General features: G+C 44.4%; 1 protein-coding gene across 1 annotated transcript in view; it reads right to left on the bottom strand.

Moving 5' to 3' along the window:
- The window catches only part of ESRRG (estrogen related receptor gamma), a 980,003-nt gene that overhangs the window by 463,070 nt on the left and 496,166 nt on the right, over window positions 1-20,767 (bottom strand). The window contains exon 4 of the mRNA XM_069768495.1: window positions 9,655-9,734. The gene's annotated coding sequence lies outside the window, so the exon portion shown is untranslated. The remainder of the gene's footprint in view (window positions 1-9,654; window positions 9,735-20,767) is intronic.

The raw sequence follows: 20,767 nt of genomic DNA, 5'->3' as shown, positions 1-20,767 counted from the left end.
GCGGCAGTAGACAGGTCAGTGGAGGCCTAGTGGAAGGAGGGACCGCAGACAGGCTTCGAAGCCCTAACATAATAAATTGGGCTGGCTGTAGGCAATTTAAAATTGGTTCCAGGGGAACACGGGCGGCAGTAGACAGGTCAGTGGAGGCCTAGTGGAAGGAGGGACCGCAGACAGGCTTCGAAGCCCTAACATAATCAATTGGGCTGGCTGTAGGCAATTTAAAATTGGTTCCAGGGGATCACGGGCAGCAGTAGACAGGTCAGTGGAGGCCTAGTGGAAGGAGGGACCGCAGACAGGCTTCGAAGCCCTAACATAATAAATTGGGCTGGCTGTAGGCAATTTAAAATTGGTTCCAGGGGAACACGGGCGGCAGTAGACAGGTCAGTGGAGGCCTAGTGGATGGAGGGACCGCAGACAGGCTTCGAAGCCCTAACATAATAAATTGGGCTGGCTGTAGGCAATTTAAAATTGGTTCCAGGGGAACACGGGCGGCAGTAGACAGGTCAGTGGAGGCCTAGTGGAAGGAGGGACCGCAGACAGGCTTCGAAGCCCTAACATAATAAATTGGGCTGGCTGTAGGCAATTTAAAATTGGTTTCAGGGGAACACGGGCAGCAGTAGACAGGTCAGTGGAGGCCTAGTGGAAGGAGGGACCGCAGACAGGCTTCGAAGCCCTAACATAATAAATTGGGCTGGCTGTAGGCAATTTAAAATTGGTTCCAGGGGAACACGGGCGGCAGTAGACAGGTCAGTGGAGGCCTAGTGGAAGGAGGGACCGCAGAAAGGCTTCGAAGCCCTAACATAATAAATTGGGCTGGCTGTAGGCAATTTAAAATTGGTTCCAGGGGAACACGGGCAGCAGTAGACAGGTCAGTGGAGGCCTAGTGGTAGGAGGGACCGCAGACAGGCTTCGAAGCCCTAACATAATAAATTGGGCTGGCTGTAGGCAATTTAAAATTGGTTCCAGGGGAACACGGGCGGCAGTAGACAGGTCAGTGGAGGCCTAGTGGAAGGAGGGACCGCAGACAGGCTTCGAAGCCCTAACATAATAAATTGGGCTGGCTGTAGGCAATTTAAAATTGGTTCCAGGGGAACACGGGCGGCAGTAGACAGGTCAGTGGAGGCCTAGCGGAAGGAGGGACCGCAGACAGGCTTCGAAGCCCTAACATAATCAATTGGGCTGGCTGTAGGCAATTTAAAATTGGTTCCAGGGGATCACGGGCAGCAGTAGACAGGTCAGTGGAGGCCTAGCGGAAGGAGGGACCGCAGACAGGCTTCGAAGCCCTAACATAATAAATTGGGCTGGCTGTAGGCAATTTAAAATTGGTTCCAGGGGAACACGGGCGGCAGTAGACAGGTCAGTGGAGGCCTAGTGGAAGGAGGGACCGCAGACAGGCTTCGAAGCCCTAACATAATAAATTGGGCTGGCTGTAGGCAATTTAAAATTGGTTCCAGGGGAACACGGGCGGCAGTAGACAGGTTAGTGGAGGCCTAGTGGAAGGAGGGACCGCAGACAGGCTTCGAAGCCCTAACATAATAAATTGGGCTGGCTGTAGGCAATTTAAAATTGGTTCCAGGGGAACACGGGCGGCAGTAGACAGGTCAGTGGAGGCCTAGTGGAAGGAGGGACCGCAGACAGGCTTCGAAGCCCTAACATAATAAATTGGGCTGGCTGTAGGCAATTTAAAATTGGTTCCAGGGGAACACGGGCGGCAGTAGACAGGTCAGTGGAGGCCTAGTGGAAGGAGGGACCGCAGACAGGCTTCGAAGCCCTAACATAATAAATTGGGCTGGCTGTAGGCAATTTAAAATTGGTTCCAGGGGAACACGGGCAGCAGTAGACAGGTCAGTGGAGGCCTAGTGGAAGGAGGGACCACAGACAGGCTTCGAAGCCCTAACATAATAAATTGGGCTGGCTGTAGGCAATTTAAAATTGGTTCCAGGGGAACACGGGTGGCAGTAGACAGGTCAGTGGAGGCCTAGTGGAAGGAGGGACCGCAGACAGGCTTCGAAGCCCTAACATAATAAATTGGGCTGGCTGTAGGCAATTTAAAATTGGTTCCAGGGGAACACGGGCAGCAGTAGACAGGTCAGTGGAGGCCTAGTGGAAGGAGTGACCGCAGACAGGCTTCGAAGGCCTAACATAAGAAAAATGTCAATACAATGGTATTGACAGTGCCAGGCATTGAAGGATGTCAGCGCATAGACTAAACATTGGTGGAGCTGTGAGAGAAAATTTTGCAAGTCGTAGAGCACTGTTTGACCTGGGGGGGACTGTCTTGTGGCCGGCGGTACAGGCCCAGGGCCCCTCATATTACAACGGTGTGTCTGACGTTGGGTGCGCACCACCACCGCCAGACACTTTATTGTACTATGAGGGACCTAGTGGCAGTGCCGTCGACCAAAAGCGGGCACACCCACCTCTTCAGACAAACAGTACTCTCACGGGTGCTGGCGCCAAGTGGCGATACCACGGCCCCGTGTGGGGACTTTGGCCATTTAGGGAGGTGTTAACATGTCGGATGCTGGACAATCAGGTGCTGCAAATTACGAGATTGGAAAAGTCATTCAGAATAGTCCACAGGCAAGACCTTTACATAGGAAAGCTAGGTGTCAGCCGGGCAAGGTGGGGCAAAAGATTTCGAAATCCAGTTGTGGTTCATTTTAATGAAGGTTAGATCATCTACATTTTGGGAAGCCAGACGAGTCCTTTTTTCTGTTAGTATTGAACCTGCAGCACTGAATACTCTTTCTGATAGGACACTAGCTGCCGGGCAAGCAAGCTCCTGCAATGCATATTCTTCCAATTCTGGCCAGGTGTCTAATTTTGATGCCCAGTAATCAAATGGGAATGACGGTTGAGGGAGAACATCGATAAGGGATGAAAAATAGTTTGTAACCATACTGGACAAATGTTGTCTCCTGTCACTTTGAATTGATGCTGCAGTACCTGTCCTGTCTGCGGTCATAGCAAAATCACTCCACAACCTGGTCAGAAAACCCCTCTGGCCAACGCCACTTCTGATTTCTGCCCCTCTAACTCCTCTGGTCTGCTGGCCCCTGCAGCTCGTGTGAGAACGATCACGGGCGCTGTGTGCAGGGAATGCCAGAAGCAAACGGTCAACAAGAGTTGATTGTTTGGTTGCTAATATTAGTTCCAAGTTCTCATGTGGCATTATATTTTGCAATTTGCCTTTATAGCGAGGATCAAGGAGGCAGGCCAACCAGTAATCGTCATCGTTCATCATTTTAGTTATGCGTGTGTCCCTTTTGAGGATACGTAAGGCATAATCCGCCATGTGGGCCAAAGTTCCAGTTCTCAAATCTGCGGTTGTGCTTGGTTGAGGGGCAGTTTCAGGCAAATCCACGTCACTTGTGTCCCTCAAAAAACCAGAACCCGGCCTTGCCGCGCCACCAATTTCCAGTGGCCCCGGAAAAGCTTCCTCATTAAAAATATAATCATCCCCATCATCCTCCTCGTCCTCCTCCTCCTGTTCGCCCGCTACCTCGTCCTGTACACTGCCCTGACCAGACAATCGCTGACTGTCATCAAGGCTTTCCTCTTCCTCAGCTGCAGACGCCTGATCCTTTATGTGCGTCAAACTTTGCATCAGCAGACGCATTAGGGGGATGCTCATGCTTATTATGGCGTTGTCTGCACTAACCAGCCGTGTGCATTCCTCAAAACACTGAAGGACTTGACACATGTCTTGAATCTTCGACCACTGCACACCTGACAACTTCATGTCTGCCATCCTACTGCCTGCCCGTGTATGTGTATCCTCCCACAAAAACATAACAGTCCGCCTCTGTTCGCACAGTCTCTGAAGCATGTGCAGTGTTGAGTTCCACCTTGTTGCAACGTCTATGATTAGGCGATGCTGGGGAAGGTTCAAAGAACGCTGATAGGTCTGCATACGGCTGGAGTGTACGGGCGAACGGCGGATATGTGAGCAAAGTCCACGCACTTTGAGGAGCAGGTCGGATAACCCCGGATAACTTTTCAGGAAGCACTGCACCACCAGGTTTAAGGTGTGAGCCAGGCAAGGAATGTGTTTCAGTTGGGAAAAGGAGATGGCAGCCATGAAATTCCTTCCGTTATCACTCACTACCTTGCCTGCCTCAAGATCTACAGTGCCCAGCCACGACTGCGTTTCTTTCTGCAAGAACTCGGACAGAACTTCCGCGGTGTGTCTGTTGTCGCCCAAACACTTCATAGCCAATACAGCCTGCTGACGTTTGCCAGTAGCTGCCCCATAATGGGAGACCTGGTGTGCAACAGTGGCAGCTGCGGATGGAGTGGTTGTGCGACTGCGGTCTGTGGACGAGCTCTCGCTTCTGCAGGAGGACGAAGAGGAGGAGGAGGGGGTGCGAACGGCTACAGCCAACTGTTTCCTAGACCGTGGGCTAGGCAGAACTGTCCCAAACTTGCTGTCCCCTGTGGACCCTGCATCCACCACATTTACCCAGTGTGCCGTGATGAACACGTAACGTCCCTGGCCATGCCTACTGGTCCATGCATCTGTTGTCAGGTGCACCTTTGTGCTCACAGATTGCCTGAGTGCATGGACGATGTGCTCTTTAACATGCTGGTGGAGGGCTGGGATGGCTTTTCTGGAAAAAAAAAGTGTCGACTGGGTAGCTCGTAGCGTGGTACAGCGTAGTCCATCAGGGCTTTGAAAGCTTCGCTTTCAACTAACCGGTAGGGCATCATCTCTAACGAGATTAGTCTAGCTATGTGGGCGTTCAAACCCTGTGTACGCGGATGCGAGGCTAAGTACTTCCTTTTTCTAACCATAGTCTCATGTAGGGTGAGCTGGACTGGAGAGCTGGAGATCGTGGAACTAGCGGGGGTGCCGGTGGACATGGCAGACTGAGAGACGGTGGGAGACGGTGGGAGATGGTATTGTTGCCGCCGGTGCCCTAGATGCAGTGTTTCCTACTACGAAACTGGTGATTCCCTGACCCTGACTGCTTTGGCCTGGCAAAGAAACCTGCACAGATACTGCAGGTGGTGCGGAAAATGGTGGAAGGGATGTTGCGTTGCTGACTAGCTTCATTGGCCGAGGGTGCTACAACCTTAAGGGACGTTTGGTAGTTAGTCCAGGCTTGCAAATTCATGGTGGTTAAATGTCTATGCATGCAACTTGTATTGAGACTTTTCAGATTCTGTCCTCTGCTTAAGGTAGTTGAACATTTTTGACAGATGACTTTGCGCTGATCAATTGGATGTTGTTTAAAAAAATGCCAGACTGCACTCTTTCTAGCATCGGATACCTTTTCAGGCATTGCAGACTGAGCTTTAACCGGATGGCCACGCTGTCCTCCAACAGGTTTTGGCTTTGCCACGCGTTTTGGGCAAGATACGGGCCCGGCAGATGGAACCTGTTGCGATGTTGATGCCTGCTGCGGCCCCTCCTCCTCCGCTTCAGAACTGCTGCCGCCTGCACCCTGTTCCCCCAATGGCTGCCAATCGGGGTCAAGAACTGGGTCATCTATTACCTCTTCTTGTAGCTCGTGTGCAACTTCGTCTGTGTCACCGTGTAAGTCGGTGGTAGAGCGTTCGTGACAGGGCAACATAGTCTCATCAGGGTCTGATTCTTGATCATTACCCTGCGAGGGCAATGTTGTGGTCTGAGTCAAAGGACCAGCATAGTAGTCTGGCTGTGGCTGTGCATCAGTGCACTCCATGTCAGATTCAACTTGTAATGGGCATGGACTGTTAACTGCTTCACTTTCTAAGCCAGGGACGGTATGTGTAAAGAGCTCCATGGAGTAACCCGTTGTGTCGCCTGCTGCATGCTTCTCTGTTGTTGTTTTTGCTGAAGAGGACAAGGAAGCGACTTGTCCCTGACCGTGAACATCCACTAACGATGCGCTGCTTTGACATTTATCAGTTTCACGAGAGGAGGCAAAAGAGCTAGAGGCTGAGTCAGCAAGATAAGCCAAAACTTGCTCTTGCTGCTCCGGCTTTAAAAGCGGTTTTCCTACTCCCAGAAAAGGGAGCGTTCGAGGCCTTGTGTAGCCAGACGACGAACCTGGCTCCACAGCTCCAGACTTAGGTGCAATATTTTTTTTCCCACGACCAGCTGATGCTTCACCACTACCACTACCCTCATTACCAGCTGACAATGAACGCCCCCGGCCACGACCTCTTCCACCAGACTTCCTCATTGTTTTAAAAATGTAAACAAACTAACGGTATTTGTTGCTGTCACACAAATTACACGGTGAGCTATAACTTCAGTATGATTTAGCTACCCCTTTACAGGTGAGTGAGACCACAACGAAAATCAGGCACAATGTTACATGTTACTGTTGTTGGTGGCAACAAATGAGAGAGATGCCACACACGCAGGACTGTCACTGAAGCACAAATGTAAATATTAATCTCCCACTGATTTGATTTTTTTTTTTTTACAGGGAGACTTTAGGAAAAAAAATAATAGAATAAAATGATTTTTTCAGGAAGAATTTAGAAACCAAATAAAACAAAAAAAGGCTTTCTATGGCCCACTGAGTGAGAGATGACGCACACAGGAGTCAGGAGTGGCACACAAGCCCAGAGGCCAATATTTATCTCCCACTGATTGATGTATTGATTTTTTCAGGTAGATTTTGGAACCCAAATCAAGCTAAAAAAATAATAGGCTTTCTATGGCCCACAATTGGAGAGAGAGAGAGAGATGGCACACCCAGGAGTCAAGACTGGCACACAAGCAGAAAGGGCAATATTAATCTCCCACTGATTTGTTTTTGTTTTTTTTTTCAGGGAGACTTTAGGAAAAAAAAATAATAGAATAAAATGATTTTTTCAGGAAGAATTTAGAAACCAAATAAAATAAAATGATTTTTTCAGGGAGAATTTAGAAAAAAAATAAAACAAAAAAAGGCTTTCTATGGCCCACTGAGTGAGAGATGACGCACACAGGAGTCAGGAGTGGCACACAAGCCCAGAGGCCAATATTTATCTCCCACTGATTGATGTAGTGATTTTTTCAGGTAGATTTTGGAACCCAAATCAAGCTAAAAAAATAATAGGCTTTCTATGGCCCACAATTGGAGAGAGAGAGAGAGATGGCACACCCAGGAGTCAAGACTGGCACACAAGCAGAAAGGGCAATATTAATCTCCCACTGATTTGTTTTTTGTTTTTTTTTCAGGGAGACTTTAGGAAAAAAAAATAATAGAATAAAATGATTTTTTCAGGAAGAATTTAGAAACCAAATAAAATAAAATGATTTTTTCAGGGAGAATTTAGAAAAAAAATAAAACAAAAAAAGGCTTTCTATGGCCCACTGAGTGAGAGATGACGCACACAGGAGTCAGGAGTGGCACACAAGCCCAGAGGCCAATATTTATCTCCCACTGATTGATGTAGTGATTTTTTCAGGTAGATTTTGGAACCCAAATCAAGCTAAAAAAATAATAGGCTTTCTATGGCCCACAATTGGAGAGAGAGAGAGAGATGGCACACCCAGGAGTCAAGACTGGCACACAAGCAGAAAGGGCAATATTAATCTCCCACTGATTTGTTTTTTTTTTTTTTCAGGGAGACTTTAGGAAAAAAAAATAATAGAATAAAATGATTTTTTCAGGAAGAATTTAGAAACCAAATAAAATAAAATGATTTTTTCAGGGAGAATTTAGAAAAAAAATAAAACAAAAAAAGGCTTTCTATGGCCCACTGAGTGAGAGATGACGCACACAGGAGTCAGGAGTGGCACACAAGCCCAGAGGACAATATTTATCTCCCACTGATTGATGTAGTGATTTTTTCAGGTAGATTTTGGAACCCAAATCAAGCTAAAAAAATAATAGGCTTTCTATGGCCCACAATTGGAGAGAGAGAGAGAGATGGCACACCCAGGAGTCAAGACTGGCACACAAGCAGAAAGGGCAATATTAATCTCCCAATGATTTTTTTTTTTTTTTTTTTTCAGGGAGACTTTAGGAAAAAAAAATAATAGAATAAAATGATTTTTTCAGGAAGAATTTAGAAACCAAATAAAATAAAATGATTTTTTCAGGGAGAATTTAGATAAAAATAAAACAAAAAAAGGCTTTCTATGGCCCACTGAGTGAGAGATGACGCACACAGGAGTCAGGAGTGGCACACAAGCCCAGAGGCCAATATTTATCTCCCACTGATTGATGTAGTGATTTTTTCAGGTAGATTTTGGAACCCAAATCAAGCTAAAAAAATAATAGGCTTTCTATGGCCCACAATTGGAGAGAGAGAGAGAGATGGCACACCCAGGAGTCAAGACTGGCACACAAGCAGAAAGGGCAATATTAATCTCCCACTGATTTGTCAGACTAATCAAAGAAGACTCATGGATGCCGTCAGGTAAAAGGTGGTCTGCCAGTCCGACTGATCAAAAAAGACTCATGGATGCCATCAGGTAAAAGGTGGTCTGCCAGTCAGACTAATCAAAGAAGACTCATGGATGCCGTCAGATAAAAGGTGATCCGCCAGTCCGACTGATCAAAAAAGACTCATGGATGCCATCAGGTAAAAGGTGGTCTGCCAGTCAGACTAATCAAAAAAGACTCATGGATGCCGTCAGGTAAAAGTTGATCCGCCAGTCCGACTGATCAAAGAAGACTCATGGATGCCGTCAGGTAAAAGTTGATCCGCCAGTCCGACTGATCAAAGAAGACTCATGGACGCCGTCAGGTAAAAGGTGGTCCGCCAGTCCGACTGATCAAAGAAGACTCATGGACACTATCAGGTAAAAGGTGGTCCTCCCTCTTCTATTCTAGCGGTCATAGACCACTGTCTTGGCTGAAGAGATGTGAGAATCGATGTGCACCAACTCATCTAATAGAGTTTTATTTACCCCTTTCCCGGGAAGACCCTAAAATGACGGCTACCTGCCTGCCATTTTGCTGCTACTTCCTACTGTGAAAGATTGCTCATCTCAGATATATTAGGAACTGAATTAGCACAGAAGTTTGGACATAATTAAATGAAAAAAATTGCATTCATTTTGTCGCTGTGCAGCCGTAAAACAACGAATCTCAACATGTCCTGCAGTTTTGCAAAACTGGAAAACCATAGACGAATTATCTTAGGTATGCACTTGGGACGAAAATATGGTCGTGTGATCGAGCTCAAATAGTAACAGCATATCGCCATTATGATCAGTGGGTGTCAGACGTCAGGAAACCCCTCCAATCCTGAGATTACATGGAAGGGTGCTCCTTGCCATGTGGTGCAGCCGGGAACTGCAGCCGGTCACGTTTAAAAGGGTGTTGAGTAGTGATGACCGAACGTGCTGGGATAAGGTGTTATCGGAGCATGCTCGTGTGCTAACCGCGTGACTTCAGCGAGCTCAAAAATATGTTTGAGTCCCCGCGAACACATGCAGTGATTTCCTGTTTGTTAAACAATCCTTCCATGTGTTGCAGTTGTTGAACAGCCGCGAGACATGCAGCGGCGGGGATTCGAACATAGTTTTCCAGCACACCGAAGACACTCGGTTATCACCCGAGCATGCTCCCATAACACCTTATCCCAGCACGTTCACTCATTACTTGTGTTGGGTTGTGGATCCCTGCACAGCTGAAGGCCGAAGTGACACAATTTTTGCATAAATATCAGAATAGAAGCTAAAATAGCAAAAACAGGTGACTTTTTTGAAAGTCCTACCTTTGGCGAGCACAATGCACTTTCTATCTTTCTTCTTCGATGATCATGTCCTTATAAAGTCTTCAAAAGCAATTCAAGTTCTGCAAAAGAAAATGTATTTACAGTCTGAGAAATAAGTAGAAAAGATTCAGGTTAAAGGGGTTTTCTGGTTTTGGAGAACCACTTCCTCTGCAGTTTGTTAAAAAAAAAAAAATCAAGTCTGAACTTTTGTTCACCCTCCCCAGGTCCAGTGCTGAGTCTTTGCTGCTGCTTCTGGTGTCTGTAGTGTTTTATTTTAAACATTTATAGATCGAAAATTTCTGAACGCACCAATACAAAATATGTATATTCTTTTTGGAACTGTTTTATTTTCAGTGGGGCAAAAGGAAGCTGCGCTCATCTTTTTGCCTGTGCTACACATAGCTTCAGCACTGTATATGTGTACAGCAGAAATCAGGATCTCCTATCTAGAACTGGTGTTCACAGGAGTATCGTAATGATGGGGGTCTTCAGCAGACCCTTGGCTGTTCTGACAATCCATCAGCGCCCCCTGATCTTGTCTTTAGCCTCAAAAACTCAGCCAGCATGCAAGCGTCTAAAATGCTGTGTGCACGTCCCCTTTGGGTATATGCATGTACAAAAGCCGCGGAGACACCATCACGTGTTTCTCAACGCAAGCAATAAATAGCCAGGTCTTTCACTGGGAAGGAACAACCACGGGAAGGGCAGCATCCAAAAAGGAAAACCACCTATGCCAAAACATGGTATCCATCCACAGACAGCTGTTTCGGGGTATTTGCCCCTCATCAGTGTGGAGTAGGAAACTGGCTATTAGGAGCTTTGCCCAGTAAAAGGACTATAAACGTAAGGATGAATGACCTCGGGGATATGCATTTGCATATTTCCCATAAGGGATGGGGGCAGTGTTCTGGATCACTGCGTTGAGAAACACGTGATGGTGTCTCCGCGGTGTTGGATGTTTTGATCTCCCCGAGGTCATTCATCCTTATGTTTATAGTCCTTTTACTAGGCACTGCTCCTAATAGCCAGTTTCCTACTCCACACTGATGAGGGGCAAATACCCCGAAACAGCTATCTGTGGATGGATACCATATTTTGGCATAGGTGGTTTTCCTTTTTGGATGCTGCCCTTCCCGTTTTTGTTCCTTCCCAGTAAAAGACCTGGCTATTTATTGCTTGCTTTGAGAAACACGTGATGGTGTCTCCGCGGCTTGTCTACATGCATTTGCATATTTCCCATAAGGGATGGGGGCAGTGTTCTGGATCACTGCATTAAGAAACATGTGATGGTGTCTCCGCGGTGTTGGATGTTTTGATCTCCATTTGGGTATATGGACACGGTGGTTTTTACAGACATGTTCTGCCCAGAAAACACCCGAAGAAGAGCCGAATAAGTCTTCAAAAAATTAATATTATGCACAGCAATGTCAAAGTTACTTTTCTGTGCAAGTTTCATCTTATGTCACTTCTTTTAAAGAATTGACATGCTCTTTCTTTGGGCTCTTTCTGCCAAAACTCTATACTTGATAGATCAGAGAGAACACTGCCAAAGGTGGAGCCACTGTACGGACAACAGCAAAGTCACCAATGAAGTGGCCTCGGGAAACACTGCCAGCATTTTCCTGAAACAGGTTAACCTGGGAAAACTCGGGAACTGCCAGTTGTCACGGCTCCCGGGTATTATTGCTGCGGGGAGACCTGCACACAGCAGCAAGGGAGCTGAGCTAAAAACCGGGTTACTAACCTGGTAACAAACAGGACCTGAAACATGTGACAGAGTGGGAGGTGGTCAGGGGCAGAGCCAGATGCTGGGGTGCAGAGAAGGGATAAACACAAGAGAGTTGTCAAACAAGCAAGGATCAGAGCCAAGAGATCACAAAGTACCAAAGGGGAGAGACAGGGGATTGTGAGAAGTGAAGCCAGAGGTCAGTAATCCAGAAGAACAAACAGAGTAATGCACGGAGAGCAAGGGAAACACAATGCAATCCGGGCACACACTGCAGGGGTCCAGCACACAAACTAAAGCAGAACGTATAGCTGACAGTGAAACCCAGTTTGGAGTGAGTATAAATACCCCTCCCATCTTGAAAGAGAGGCCAACAACATTAACCCTGAGAGAACAGGACATTAACGATGTCCTAACCATGACACCAGTGTCTAAATGGCGCCATATGCAAGTACCCTCAAGGTATGTACACATAGAGTTGAGGAGTTTTTTGGGGCCAGAACTGAACGAAAAGGGACCAGAAATCCTCCTCAAAGTCTCAAGACTACTCAAACACTTGGATGGAGTTTCTGTAATGAAAACTCAGCAAAGAGACCCCATGTGTATAGGTAAGAGTTTATGCTCATAAATAACTTTTAAGGCAGATTTCACCTTGAATTCGCAAGAAAAAATGCTGTGAAAAGGATGAGATTTCTGTGCATGTTTTATCTTATGTCACTTACAGTATGTTAACTGCTTAAAGGTTTGGAAACTATGAATCTGTTCAATGAAGTAACATGTTCATTCTTCGGGCAGCTTCGGTTTGAACACACACATTCTATATACAGTAATCGGAAGTATAGAACAAAGACTACAGCAGTTTTTTATTCATAAACCTCTTTGTGCACATACAGTACTCGTTGGCTTTGTGCCTATATGGTTTTTCCTTGAGTTGTTGGAGCTGAAAGTGGCCATGTGTACACAGTCTTTTTGCAGACTTTTTGGAGCAAAAATTAAGCAGAGCTTCCAAGTTTTTAAGGAGATTTTAGATTTACAAGTGAGTTTGGAGAGTTTCCACTCAGTTTATGCTCCAAAAACTCATCTAAAAACTCTGTGTGCACAAAGATTCTATAAGAAACTCTCCAAATCCTCCTCCAAATCTCAAATATCCTCAAAAACTTTCTTCTCAGAGTAAGACTCTGTTTGCACATGCTCATAGCCTATGAGCACATTGAGTTTTTTTGCTGAGTTTTTGGAGTGGAAATTGAGTAGAAACGCTAAGTTTCGGAGAAGCTTTTACTTTTTGAGAAGGATTTGGAGATTTTCCGTTCATTTTCTGCTTAAAAAGCGAAGAAAGAATACTTTGAGTGTACATACTCAACCTATATGCCAAATGAGGTTTTTTTATGAGTTTTTGAAATGGAAATTGAGCAAAAACTCTACGTTTTGGAGAAGCTTTTACTTTTTGAGAAAGATTTGGAAAGTTTCCGCTCAATTTATGCTTCAAAAACTCCTCGAAAAACTGTGTGTGCAAAAGACCTTGGATGACTTTTTGATGTGAATTTCAAAGTGGATCTGGATGAAACTCCACCTAAAAAATGGTGCCGATTCAATTGGTCCACAAAATATATTGTATATACTAAATTTGACTATACCATGCGCCCATCGGCCACTACAGGTGCATTGTCATCTGGCCACGTGCCACCAGCCACTTGTGTGGTGTCATCCTAAAGTTAGAGTCATTTTTGTCATATAATATCAGTAGTAATATGGAACCTATTCTGCACCGAGACGACAGTCAACCATATGCGAGCCGAGGTCTTGTGACCGTGCCAAAGACGACAGATTATGTTCTGGAAACTAAGCAAACTAAAGTGGCCATTTGGGTTGTTTTCTGGCTGGAATGGCCCATTTCAATCAGTAAACTGCCTGTACGCAGCACATAAAATCCGGATCTCACCCCATCAAGCGCCGGCAAATATGAGAGATTTCAGTCTCTGCAATAAGAGACACAAATCTGGAAAAACCAGGCAAAATCAGTTAAGCTCCAATATAGCTAATTGCATCCCCCTTCCCCCCACAGGAGATATAATTACATGAAACAATACAAAGTCCCAAAAAAAAATAAGCATGAGAGAAATTAATACCATCTGAGAAGAGAAGAAAAGATGGAAAGAAATATCCGTCTTTCTTCACTTCTGCTTTTACCCGGACCCCCACTGAGACGAGTGGCGAGTTTGGAGAGCGGAAGTGCGTTCCTATAAACAAGAGCACATTTCAGAAGAGGGCTGCAGAAAATTAAAAATACAAAATAAAAAATAATTGTAGAAATAATTGCAATGGTTGTTTAAAGCGGTTTCTGGTCGCTATTAGTTTTCATTAAGCTGTCAGAACACCATTATATCCTAATTTAAACTGCGGCTTTTAATGCTCATTGGAGATAACACAAGTCTTGTTTTTCTGTTTGAGGTTCCAGCTTTGCTCTGCTCAAACCATAAGTGCTCAAAGCTTTGACGTGATTAATAGCCGAGCGCCTCCATTTAAATACAGACCATGTTTCCAATTTTCTTTCTCCGACTACTTTCCTCGGCTTTATGCAGCAGCTGAACAATTGCAGAAACAATCACTTCCGTATTCCTCAGGCTGGGTTCACACCACACTTGGAATCTTATAGGGGTACCTTAAAGAGGATGGTCTGGGACATATATTCATCAGATATTCTCAGGATGGGTCATCAATATTAAGTCATTAGATTGGTGGCAGGTCCAAACCCAGACACCCCACCGATCAGCTGTTTGAGCTACAGTGCACCAAGCATGACCATTACACAGTGCAAGGAGATGTGGTGCCCAGCGCCGGGGACTTTGTACATCCAGCTGCAGCACGAGCTGTAGACTTATGGTCAGTGGGGATGTCAGGTATTGGACCCCCACTGATCTGATATTGGGGACCTCCTAAAGACAGGTCATAATAAATAAGTCTGAGACAACCCCTTTAAAAATAGGATGCAACAGGTGGGATTGTATAAGTCTTAAGGAAGGAATGATTGATTATAGGAAGGAAGGAAAGATTGATTGTAGGGAGGAAGGAAGGAAGGATTGTACGGAGGAAGGAAGGATTGTAGGGAGGAAGGAAGGATTGTACAGAGGAAGGAATGATTGTAGGGAGGAAGGAAGGATTGTACAGAGGAAGGAATGATTGTAGGGAGGAAGGAAGGATGGATTATAGAGAGGAAGGAAGGAAGGAATGTAGGGAGGAAGGAAGGATTGTACAGAGGGAGGAATGATTGTAGGGAGGAAGGAAGGATGGATTATAGAGAGGAAGGAAGGAAGTATTGTAGGGAGGAATGAAGGATTGTAGGACAGAAGGAAGGATTGCTTGTAAGGAGGAAGGAAAGATTGTAGGGAGGAAGGAAGGAAGGACTATAAGGAGGAAGGAAGGATGGATTGTAGGGAGGAAGGAAGGATTGTAGGAAAGAAGGAAGGGAGGATTGTAGGAAGGAAGGATGGATTGTAGGGAGGAAGGTGGATGGATTGCAGGATGGAAGAATATAAGGGATAAAGAAACAAAGGATTGTAGGAAAGAAGGATGATTGTAGAGAGGAAGAAAGGAAGGATTCTATGGAGGAAGGAAGGATGGATCGTAGAGAGGCAGGAAGGATTCTAGGAAGTAAGGATGGATTGTAGGGAGGAAGGAAGGATGGATTGTAGGAAGGAAGGATTAAGGGGAGGAAGGAAGGAAAAAGGGATGGATTGTAGGAAGGAAAGATTTAAGGGAGGAAGCAAGGATTGTAGGACAGAAGGAAGGATTGCTTGTAAGGAGGAAGGAAAGATTGATTGTAGGGAGGAAGGACGGAAGGACTATAGGGAGGAAGGAAGAATGGATTGTAGGGAGGAAGGAAGGATTGTAGGAAAGAAGGAAGGGAGGATTGTAGGAAGGAAGGATGGAATGCAGGATGGAAGAAAGGAAGGAGTCTAGGGAGGAAGGAAGGATGGATCGTAGAGAGGCAGGAAGGATTCTAGGAAGTAAGGATGGATTGTAGGAAGGAAGGAAGGATGGATTGTAGGAAGGAAGGATTGAGGGGAGGAAGGAAGGAAAGAGGGATGGATTGTAGGAAGGAAAGATTTAAGGGAGGAAGGAAGGATTCTAGGGGGAAGGACGTATGGATTGTACGGAGTAAAGAAGAAATGATAGATTGCAGGAGGAAAGGATTGTAGGGAGGTAGGAAGGAAGGATGGATTGTAAAGAGGAAGGAAGGATTGTAGGAAGGAAGGAAGGATTGTAAGGAAGAAGGAAGGATGGATTGTAGAGAGGAAGGAAGGATTGTATGAAGGAAAGAAGGATAGATTGTAGGGAGGAAGGGAGGATGGATTGTAGGGAGGCAGGAATGATTCTAGGAAGTAAGGATGGATTGTAGGGAGGAAGGAAGGATGGATTGTAGGAAGGAAGGATTGAGGGTAGGAAGGAAGGAAAGAAGGATGGATTGTAGGAAGGAAAGATTTAAGGGTGGAAGGAAGGATTGTAGGGGGAAGGAATGATGGATTGCAGGAAGAAAGGATTGTAGGGAGGTAGGAAGGAAGGATGGATTGTAAAGAGGAAGGAAGGATTGTACGAAGGAAGGAAGGTTTGTAGGGAAGAAGGAAGGATGGATTGTAGAGAGGAATTAAGGATTGTATGAAGGAAGGAAGAATGGCTTGTAGGGAGGAAGGAAGGGTGGATTGTAGGAAGGAAGGATTTTAGGGAGAACTGAAGGATTGTAGGGGGAAGAAAGGATGGATTGTAGGAAGGAAGGATTGAGGGAAGGAAGGAAAGAAGAAAGGAAGAACTGTAGGAAGGAAGCATGAATTGTAGGAATAAAGGATTTTAGTGAGAAATGAAGGATTGTAGGGGGAAGGAAGGATGGATTGTACAGAGGAAGGAAGGATGGATTGTAGAAAGGAAGGGAGGATTGTAGGAAGGAAGGATGGATTGTAGGAAAGAAGGAAGGATGGATTGTAGAGAGGAAGGAAGGATTGTAGGAAGGAAGGAAGGATGGATTGTAAGGAAGAAGGAAGGATGGATTGTAGGAAGTATTGAGTGGAGGAAGGGAGGAAGAAAGGAAGAACTGTAGGAAGAAAGCATGGATTTTAGGAAGGAAGGATTTTAGGGAGAAATGAAGGATTGTTGGGGGAAGGAAGGATGGATTGTAGGAAGGAAGGAAGGATGGACTGAAGGGAGAAAGGAAGGAAAGATTGTAGTGAGGTAGGAAGGAAGGAAATGAAACAAAAGGGAAGGAATGAAGAAGGAATGTTGGAAGGATAGGAAAAAAAGAAAAGTAAAGGAAAGCGAAGAAGGAAGGATGGGAAAAAGGAAATGAAAGCAAAGAAAAAAGGAAGCAGGAAGCAAAGGGAAAGGGAAAGAAAAAAGGAAAATAAGGAAAGAGAAGGAAGGAAGCAAGGAAGCAAAGGAAAAAGAGGAAGAAAGGAAAGGAAAAGGAGGAAGGAATTCTGCATTTTCTCAAGTATCATTGCCACCCTTATACATTGGGAACATTGGCCAGTTCTGATATTATAACAAAGCTGTACACATAGCTGTTGTCACCGAGTGGTGCTATTTAAAAAATGAAATAAAAATCTAATGTTCACTTACAAAACTCTTTTTCAACCCTATTTAACCCATTAATAGTGTACTCTAATGTGTTTTTACAGTGACTCATAAAGGATCTATTTGGATTAGATTTGTTTGACTACAAAACCCATTTTCAGATTCCCCATTCTTAGTTAATACAGGGACTTCCCCAATTTGCATTCCACCTACTGAACAGAGTGAAGCTCATCTGTAAAGGTTGTCTTTCTTAAGCAGGTATATGTGTACATTACACGGCCTATAGATATGAATAGGTGCTGTGTAATACTTAATTTCACCTTTGGTGGTGCTGCAGGAATATCGACCACTTACTACAAGGTTTCCTCACAGAATTCAGTGGATTTGTGAGGGGTCCCACCAGTAATCAGAAATTATAGTTGAGGAATAAGCCAGGTAACTTTTCAGCTACTTTTTAAAACTAGGGTTGTTATTTAAAGGGAACAATTTTAAAATGAAAATGGGATAGATTTTGATAGATTTTTTGGTGGGACCTGGCTGCTGAGATCCCCATCAATTCAAATAATGGATTCCATTGACATCTATATGAAAGATAACTACTCTTACCTAGCAATGAAGCCTGAAACTGAATTATTCTCAAGGTCGTGTAGGTCCCAGAGATCTAATTCCACTATGCAATTTTTTATTGCCTATTTTCCTCCCATAGTATCATGGTTCAGAAATACCACGTTGTCAAGTGCGAAAAATCCATACAAACAGACCAATGGCTGTTGTATGGCCCTTCAAGAGAGGGGACTCAGACAATGTTGGCTCCATTGTAAGACTGGCTTAAGGCTGTAGGTGCTGTAGTCAGATGAGACCAAAATTGAACATTTTGGCCACCAAGGTAAAAACACCAAGAACACCATCCCCACAGTGAAACATGGTGGTGGCAGCATCATGCTGTGGGAATGTTTTTTGGTAGAAGGGACTTGCCTGTCCGAGTTGAAGGGAAGATGGATGATGCAAAATACATTGATATTCTTGAGCAAAACCTGTTTCAGTCTTTCAGTGATTTGAGACAGGAACGGAGGTTCATCTTCCAAATGGACAATGTCCCAAAGCATACTGCTAAAGCAACACTCGAGTGCTTTAAGTGGAAGTGGGGAAAGATTTTGGAGTGGCCTAGTCAAAGCCCAGACAATAATTCAATTGAGAATCTGCGCTCAGAGTTAAGGATTGTTGTTCACCAGAGGAAACCATCGATCTTAATGGAGCTGGAGCAGTTTTGCCTTGAGGAATGGGAAAAAATCCCATTTGAAGGTGTGAAAAGCTCATACAGACATTATACCGACCTTACCTGTCTGGCCCCTCCATTCCTCACCGTCACCTATCCAGTCCTCAATGCATCTTCTGATCCTTGCTGGAGCACTGAAATCTCCTGGCCTCTGAGCTGATACTTTTGTGTTTGATAAGGCATAAAGTAACCTTGGACGCACATACGCCGAACCGTCCTGGGCTTCATCAGAGCCGAAAGTCCTACCTTAGTGCGAGAGGCACGGAAGATTTTAGTACTCACAATGGGGATCAGAAGATGTGGCGATGACCAGAAACATGACAGTAAGGAGCATGAGGCCAAGGATGTGATCAGTAAAGTAAGTATAAGGATTTTTTTTTGTAACCTATTGATGGCTTTTATGGTTTAGGAAATTGGTTGATGCTTGCTGAATCCCCAAAAAAGGAAATTATATAAAAAAAATCATCTTTTGGCAAATACTAATTCTTGTAACATTCCAGTAGAATTCAGTTCCATTTGAATATATTTTCACTCATCCCTATAATGCGACCCCCATTTCATACGCTTTAAGGTCCCCTTAATTTCTAAGTACACCCTCGCCTGTAATACTAGTCTACAAAAAAAAAAAAGACCTGGATCTGTAAAGCGAACAAAAAAAAATGACCCAAGGATCTAATTCAACTTCGTAGACGTAAAACTCCATGTAAGAGAGCTGTAACTTGTCAACTGAAACAGCAGCTTCGGGAAATCACCGGCAAAAAGAAGAAGAAGAAGTAAAAATAGAAAAAAACTTTCTCGAAAGGGAAAAAAAAATTCACAATGTAAGATTTAGACTTCAAATTGTTCTGTCAGTCTTATGACAATTTAATTATATTTTTTTATCTTGTGTTTCTTTATTCAGTTTAGGTAGCAATGTCTCGTCAATATCTTATTCAGGTGTAGCATGAAAAAGTCTAACAATCCTGGGCTGGCAGCCAAGCTTGCATCTGACTGACGCTTGCTTAACTGTGCAAAGATTTGCTCCGCTTCAAAAAGGAACTCGCCTACACTCGAACCAGTAGTGACAGCGAAGGTGTGGGGCTGAATTTTAACAAAGCCGTCTCCAGCATGTGCTCAGAGAGGCGGAACCGGCACTTAGACTCCGCGCTAAAAGACTTCAATCTTCTTCTAGCTCCTAATTTGCCTTCGATGCAAACTCAAAGAGTTTTCATAAAAGCAGATCATTAGCGGATCCACAGCTGCAATATATTGCTGTCATTCCATTCCGAGGAACGTTTGTGCCCCCCCCCCCATATAAAGAAGACTTGTGGCCATTAACGGAGATAATAAACGGGATAAATATTCGTTTTCTAAATATGAATTAGATGCATATAATAAATATAAATGATCCTGTATGTATAGTGATGGATCGTCCGGCCAGAAGAATCTTCTGAAAGCCACGAATATTAAAAACATGTTTCTGATAAAAGGAAACTCACTTTTTAGCAATATCAAAAATGTTCAAAAAAATTAGTGTTGAATATTTTTACGGTCATACCCCACTGATCCTTAAATGTTTATTTCCATTTTATAAAAGTTTTCCCATTGCTGGGACATCCTCTTATGATAGGCGGGGAGCTGCCCGCTGGGACACCTATCAATTCTAAAGGTATGTGCACATGACATTTATGTCAAGAGGAAGAAACACACTCGGTAGTGACCAAAGCCCTCAAAAAAGCAGGAAGCGACTACGAAAATTGGCAAAAGACAGTTCAGAAAAAAATGTCAGAGTATCCTGAAGTGTCTTTCAGTATTTTTTTTGAGTGGTTTTCCATTTTCCAATGTTTATCTTTATCAAGCAAAATCGTTGGCAGAACGTTAAAAAAAAAAACCGGGGTGTCCATTGACTTATTATAAACTACAAAGCGTCTTCAGAGCGGAAAAAGCATGAAGAAGGGCCGGGCCAATTCTTTTAACCTCTTGTCGTCTTTGGAGATCTGAAGAGGTTAAAAGGCGCTCAAAGGACTGAACACATGCACAGCGAGTCGTTTTGACATAGAGATGCATATGTTCATTCTTTTGTGCTTTTTCAGGAGGTTTTTGGAGCCGAATCCACCTGAAAAAGATGTTGTTTACCCTATGAGTGAAGTGGCTAAAGAACCCATACCTACATACTGTCCCGGATTTGGAGGCCCAGTACTTGCAAACTTGGTACACCCTAGAAAGAAAGGAGGTTGGGTTTTTGTAAACCATGCCCCAATGTTGGTGTAGGTCAGAGGGACATTAATTAAACCTCCGAATACCACAACAGAAATATTGGTGATTTAAGGACTGGGTGTCCTTTCTCTGTTTTGCACTACAAACCAAAGCTAATTGCCACCCGATGTGCGTAGAACTACAGCAAAGCCCAATCCATTGGGTCCATACTGGTGCACTAAAGAAAAGCCGTAAAGAGGGCTAAATCAGTGCTATACTCTCAAATCTATTCTCAGAATTGATGGGAATCTCAAAAGTTGGACCTCCACCAATTATAAAGTGACAGCTATAGGCTGAAAAAAAAAACATTTCGG

The sequence above is a fragment of the Ranitomeya imitator genome, chromosome 5, assembly GCF_032444005.1.
Source record: "Ranitomeya imitator isolate aRanImi1 chromosome 5, aRanImi1.pri, whole genome shotgun sequence".
NCBI lineage: Eukaryota > Metazoa > Chordata > Amphibia > Anura > Dendrobatidae > Ranitomeya > Ranitomeya imitator.
Note: the sequence above shows the minus strand (reverse complement) of the source record. Positions and strands in the feature narration are given on the sequence as shown.